The 6,450-nt window shown below is 45.4% G+C and overlaps 1 protein-coding gene across 7 annotated transcripts in view; it reads left to right on the top strand.

Annotated features, from left to right (window-relative positions):
- CNOT4 (CCR4-NOT transcription complex subunit 4) overlaps window positions 1–6,450 on the top strand; it is a 90,419-nt gene that overhangs the window by 17,414 nt on the left and 66,555 nt on the right. For 2 of the 7 annotated variants that reach the window (XM_080595598.1, XM_080595606.1), the window contains exon 1: window positions 65–444. The exons of 1 other annotated variant lie outside the window; for it this stretch is intronic. The gene's annotated coding sequence lies outside the window, so the exon portion shown is untranslated. Of the gene's footprint in view, window positions 1–5; window positions 445–5,201; window positions 6,439–6,450 lie in introns of those variants that run through there. 4 more of the 7 variants (XM_080595604.1, XM_080595602.1, XM_080595596.1 and 1 more) reach the window with 4 other exon arrangements.

The following is a 6,450-nucleotide window of genomic DNA, read 5'->3' as shown; positions in this document are numbered from 1 at the left end:
GCTGTTGCCGTCGCGCCCCGTCCCCGCGGCCGCCCCCCGCCGCCGCTCCCCGCCCACTGTCGGCGGCGCAAGCGCAGGGGAGGCGGCGTCCAGGGCAAGTCTCCCTAATGTAAGATGGTGGCCGGGCTGGCAGCGCAGCGCCCCGAGCTCGGAGCTTCCCCGTCCCTCGCCTGAAGGCCGTCGGAGCAGCCGCCGAAGCGCCCGGCCGGCCGCCGCCACAGGTCCCGCCCCGGGAGCGCCGCCGCGGTCGCCCCCCGCTCTCCGCTCGGCTCCCCTCGCCTTCCCTCCCCACCCTTCTCCTCCTCCTCCTTCTCCCCTCTCCTCCTTCCCCACACGCTCGCCCGCCCGCCCCCGCCGGCCCGGCAGGGAGAGAGAGCCGCGCACACGCACCGCGGGCTGGGCAGGGCCGAGCCGGGCCGGGCCGAGCCGAGCCGAGGAAGGCGGGTGAGTGCGAGCCGCAGGCCGGGCCGGGGGAGGAAGGAGGGAGGAGGAGGAGGAGGGGTGGGGGAGCCGGGCCGCCCTGCCTACGAGAGCGCCGAGGCTTCGCCGGGACGGCGCAGGCCTCAGCCCACCCCCCCGGGCCGGCCCCGGCGGCGGGGGGGACGCGGGGCGAGGCGGCGGCCGCCGCCGGGAGGGGGGCGCCGGGCACCGGGGGGAGGCCGCCGGGGGTCCCCGCCGGGGGTTGCCGGGCCCCGGAGCCTCCCCGGGCACGGGCGGCCGGCCGAGAGGGGAGCCCCGGGTTTGCGTGGAAATTTCCTCTCTTCCCCTCCTGCCTCCTCCCCGCGGCCGGGCTCCATTTGTTCTTGTGATAGGCGCTTTTATTTTAATATTGGGGGGGAGAGGGAGGCAGATGGCAAATGGCAGCGTCTTGTTTTATTTTTTTCGTGTTATTTTGTACCGTCCCTGTAACCTCCTGAGATTTGCCTGTCTGTAAAATAATCGGCATGTAACTTTCCGTCTCCCCCTTGCAAAGCGCTGGAAGCCCTTTCCATTTTGTGCGTTAGCAGGAGCAAATGACAGGGCTGCGCGCGGACTCTCCTCTGACTTCCAGTGACTGTCACGGAGCTCTACCTGCCAGGCTGAAAGTGAGCTGCTGCTGTCTCCGTGTGCACGGGAAGACAGGAGGGAAAACACATGAGATCGCTTCCTTAAAACGCTTCCTTACTGTCCCAGGAAGGATTTAATAGTCCATTGCTTAGATGACTGTGTCAGTATAGTGACACCAAATGCGTAGTTCACAGGAGCAGTAATTCTTTGGACCGTATCTTAATGTAAGCAAAAGCCATCAGCTGGTTAAAGCTGTGGAAACTCTAGGCCTGCAGATGTTCGCTTGCTCCTGCCCAAGTTTTAGAAGTTAATGTTGGCCGAGCGCATGTTTACTGAGCCCGTACAGATTCATAATGCGCTGAGCTTTAACTGTCTGTATTTCATTTTAGTTTCCAAGTGTTTCAACTTGGACATCCCTGTACTTCGACTTTGCATTCATGTAAACATGATGACTGGCATTAACAGCAGACACTTGTATAGATAGACAAATATGAGGAAGAATGAGATTCCTGCTGTCCTCCCCGTATTCCTGTTTTATTTGTTTCACAGGGAAGGCACAGCGAAGTGCGGTCTTATGAAGAGCAGAGAATAAAATAGCTGTAAGGTTTGAGGGGACAGATTGGTTTCAGCTGGCCTCCAAATACTCAAATATGCATCCAGTTTCTTCATGTCTCTCTAATAACGTAGCGAACTAGCACGTGGTCTAGGAGTCAGATGCGTTGCACCTTAAGCTTTTGGGATTCTGTGGTAGACTTTCTAATTCATAAACAAGATGAACACATGTAAGTGTTTAGAAATGCTTGGCAGTTGAACTTGGCTGAATTGCAAGCAAAGTTCATCCTAGGGGAAGGGATTGTTTTGGAAAGGGGGGAATACAATGATAAAATGATCTCTGCTTTTAACTTACTGTTTCTTCAGGTGCTGCCTCTTATTAGCTTTTTAAATGATGACTCTTGGATGATCCTAACAGCTTTCTTTCTAGAGGAAGGGTGGTGAGTGCCTTTCAGGAACAGTGCTCTCAAAATTTGTTGGTGCCTTTTCTTCAGCAAGTTTAAGAACTGCTATACGGTGCCCTCTAAATGAAATGCTGGGATTAAAGAATTTGGTCAGAGAATCTGCGCAAGTATGTGGCTTTTATTTTTTTATTAAAAATATTAATTATAAACAGATAGATGTCCTCCTATCTGTTCCTGTAGTTCAGGAAAGTTAGGATATTCTATATATAAGTGAAATGGTTTGAAATTACTCTGACCAAGATCTTGATCCCTTACCAAGCAAGGGCCCTGAAGGCTTAACCTTGACAGTTATTTCTTAAAATTTTGCCTACCTCTTTGAAATATGTACCGTCTGAAATAAACTCATTTACCTGTGCATACAAAACATGTTCTAAGTGACTGATCATAGATCAGACGAGGCATCTTAGGCCTTACATCCCTTTATCAGAGCTAAGAATTTAGTTGTCCAAGGCCTTACCACATGTTGGAAGGAAATTAATTGCTCAGGAAAACCACTAGCATCAAGAGTTCTTGAATGTTCACATGGGGAATGGTGTGTTAGGTTCTACAAACCACCTTTTGCCACACTTGTATTTGTGTAGTATTGCTATGATAATTAAGTGCATCTGTGAAAGATTGCAAAACTTATCTTGTTTTAATGTCCTGAATGCTTCTGTTCTTTAAGGTAATTTTGATGCTTTCTTTAATTTCTAGTGTGTAAATTCTGTCTACTTTGTCCTATTTTTATCAGATGGAAACAGCATGAAGAGTCAGGAATCGGTGAATAAGTAGGCATCTCTTCGGGCCCCTTCTATCTAGTTCTTGAAGAACAGACCAGTGCCTTTCAAGAGATTGGTTAAAATTTACTAACGCTTTAACAATTACAAATGCTTACCAGTCTTCGAAGTATAACAGCAGGTAGTTTGGTGTGGATTAGGATGGTGCTCAGATCTTCTGGTTCTACCTGTAAGCAAACTGGGAGGGAGATACAAGTATCTAGCGGGCAATGTGAGTGTAAGCTCTGTAAGTAAAAGCATGTATACATACGTTCTTGTGCTAAACCGTTTGGATCTGTTAGGTGTATGTTTTCATCAAACTGGGTTTTGTTATGTTGTACCAGAAACTTTAATCGTATGTTTGGTTCTGTCAGATGGCATTTTTCTTGAGTGAACCTGATAGGGGGATCCTCATCCTCTTCTTATTTCAAAATTATATTAAACAGTCTACTAAATTAGTGAAAGTTCAGAAGGCATGTTTTTGACTAGCTCTGGCTAGCTGTTACTAGACTGGGTACTCCAGCCTAAAGAAAAGAATTAGTGTTTAAAATAGTGTTTGCCACATAGCACTTAAGTAATAAGGTCTGGTGTTTTTTGTGGGGGTGGGGTAGTGTGTTTTTGCTTGTTTCCCCCTGGCTGTTCTAGTATCATGGCAGATCTAAGGTCTTTCTTGTAGGGGTATTTCATTTCAATGGGCCTTAACAGTGTTTTCTTAAACGTGTACAAAGTAGTTTATGTACGCGCTATCTTATGCACATGCTGTAACAGCATGAGGAAGCAAGAGAACGGCACCTTATCACTCCTTTTGTGTATTTTAAAACCCATCTATGTACTATATTCTTGAGCAGGAATAGGTTAGAGTTGATTTCAAAATATAATTATGTTTCAGTATTATTAGTTAGTTCATCTCTTGCTGTTTTTCAAACTGCAGAGAGGTGGGTTGGGGTCAGTAAAAAGGGCTTCGTGCATCTTCTAGTCAGTGAGTTTAAAGATTGCTATAGAGTTGATGCAAATGTGCTGCTGAACTTGATGGGCATGGAGCTTAGCTCTTGGCCGGGGCTTGCTCCCAGAGCGGTGCTGCCTGCTTTTGACCAGGATCTGTTTTGTAAAGGACGATGGCAAAACTTTGGTTGTCTGCGAGTGACTTTCTTCTGCAGTCCCAGCATCAGTTTCTTCCTTGCTGCGCTCTCAAGAATTAGATGCCTAATATGAAGTAGATTTCAATTGCCTGCAGTATCTGATGTGAAATAACTGCGCTATTCCGAGCTTTGGTTGTGAGATGGAGGGCTCCCTGTTGGAGCGCGGATCGTTGGACTGTGTCCTTCTGGGGTTTGGTTTTCTTAGTCATCACAGCTTAGCAGTCCTTGATTTCTGAAATGCAAAATTGCAGCATCTTGTGTTTGATTGTAAATACTAGTTAGCAGCACTAGGATTTCCCCTTCTTTCTGTTTCAAAAGAGATGAAATGGATGGAGAAAGAACATGTAACGATGGTATCTCCCCTTTCTTGACTTTGAATTTCTGCTAACGAATTTGGAACGGAATCACAGGAACTTTGTATGAGTGACAGGAGTAAGTACTGTGGTTTTTAAGTAGTGCTTCATCCCTGCTACTACTTCAGCACATTTTTTAGGCCTCCTTCAGGGTGGACTGCAACCTAATCTTCTGTTTTGGACTACTGAGCTCTAATCTCTTCCTTGCTGAGCAGAACGGGCATTTACTTTCCCAATATGGATATTCTTAAACAGTTTCTGCTGTGTAAAATTTGATGCAGAAAAGTAGTAAGTAAAAGGGTGACAATCTCACTCATTGTAGGGCAAAATATGCTATATAGGAAGACCTGCTACCAGCTTCCCAGCTTAATGCAATGGACAAGTGAGAAGCTGGGCAACTTGTTTTAAGAACAGTGAGTTCAACAGATGACTTATTAGAAAGGAGGCTACACATTTGTATTTTAGTTTAAATCTACAGTTACGGCAGAAAGCTTAATACAAAACCTGTTTGAATGGTGTATATTAATTTTAAATTGCAAGATGCCTGGGCTAAGGCTCATAGAGGTGTGAAATACTGTATTTGCAACCTAGGTAATGTTATTACTGCAAACCTGTCTCTTATTACATGTTAACAATAACTTACCATTTAAAAAATACATATTTAACAACTTCAGGTATTGAAGGAAATAATTCAGTGATATAGAGATATACTTTGCAATTGCTGACCTGAGGGAGTTCAAGTGATAATAAAAGTTTTGATGAAGGTGATGTGCCACATAGGTAAGCATGTGATGACTGCCATTCAGAGTTTCTGGTTTGCAGTACAACATAGAAATTAGAAAGAAAAAAAAAAAAAAAAAGAAAAGGGGGGGGGGGCTAGGGGGTTGGAGAAGTGCATAGTGGTAGTCATGAGATACATGGAAAAAGCGTTCAACTGCTTTCTTTCTTTCTCTACCTTCTCTCCAAACATAATGAGTGAAGATAGGTATATACGTAGCTGTGGCTGTACCTGTCAGTTCAAGGCCTAAAGCTTTGCTGTGATCTGCAGAAGTTACCTTGGGCTGCTGGATGATTCAGAAATAGAAACTATACCCCCCTCTCTTTGAATAGCTTCTGCTTCATTACATGTGACTTTTCTTTTAATGAAATCTAGAATTCGTCTTCAGTGTCTCATTCATAAAAAAAGTGTCCTCTGAGAGCTCCTAAAGTAGCATGAACAGAAAGGCCAAAACTTGTTAGGTCAAAATCTGTGTTTATAGGTCAGCTTGCCTTGTAGATAATCTGAGTGCATCTCCCCCGTCAGAGTGAAAGGTAGGGGCCCTGAACTGCTGGAATTAGCTAAAAGCACTAGTCCAAATGAGAGAGGGGCCCAGGAACGCTGATCCAATTTGTCTAGTGATTTAATCTTGCTGCCATTTGTCGTAGAACTGCTGCTCCTCTAAAGTAGCCCACTTGCATGTGCTTCTGTTGCTTGTTAGCAAGTCCAATCCCTCTTCCTACGATGGTAAGTTTTCCTTTTACAAACTTCATCTTGGGCGAAGGGTCAAGGAAGTTGTAACTGAAGGAACCAAGTTTGAGAAATTGTAGTTTCTTCTTGTCTTTGAAAGCTTCTTTGCCAATACTTTCATTTAGTGAAGTGTGCATTTAACATATTAATGTTGTGGCTTCACAGTTACTGGCAAACTGGTTCTGGAATATCAGGTGGTAAGTCTGAAGGCAGAGGACGATTGCTGGTGGCTTTCTTCAACATAACTGTTAGTGTGCAATAAAAATATGAAAGAATAGCTGGGAAGTCTAAGGAAATATAAGCTTTGTAATCATCAAGCTGTCTTTTGCACACAGGCAGGCATCTTCTGGCTGGTTTATAGCTTTGTTTGTCTTGAGTAGTAGTGGTAACTGTAAGAAATGCTTCACTGTAGGTCCATCCTCTTGTTCACAGCAGTGTAGTGGCTTCCTGCTCTAATTGAGCTCTCTTAAAGCCATTAATTTCTTAATCATTTTGCTCGTGGTCTCATTTTGATTTAACCTTGCAGGCTCGTGATTCCCTGGAGGTGGGGCAGCAGCATACCTTGTAGGAGAACGATTGCTCTGGTTACTACTACATAAATACATAGCACAGTGAAACTCGGTAAGAACCAGC

This window comes from Anser brachyrhynchus (assembly GCF_964034855.1).
Source record: "Anser brachyrhynchus genome assembly, chromosome: 1".
In the NCBI taxonomy this organism is placed as follows: Eukaryota; Metazoa; Chordata; class Aves; order Anseriformes; family Anatidae; genus Anser; species Anser brachyrhynchus.
This window is presented reverse-complemented; position numbering and strand designations above follow the sequence as displayed.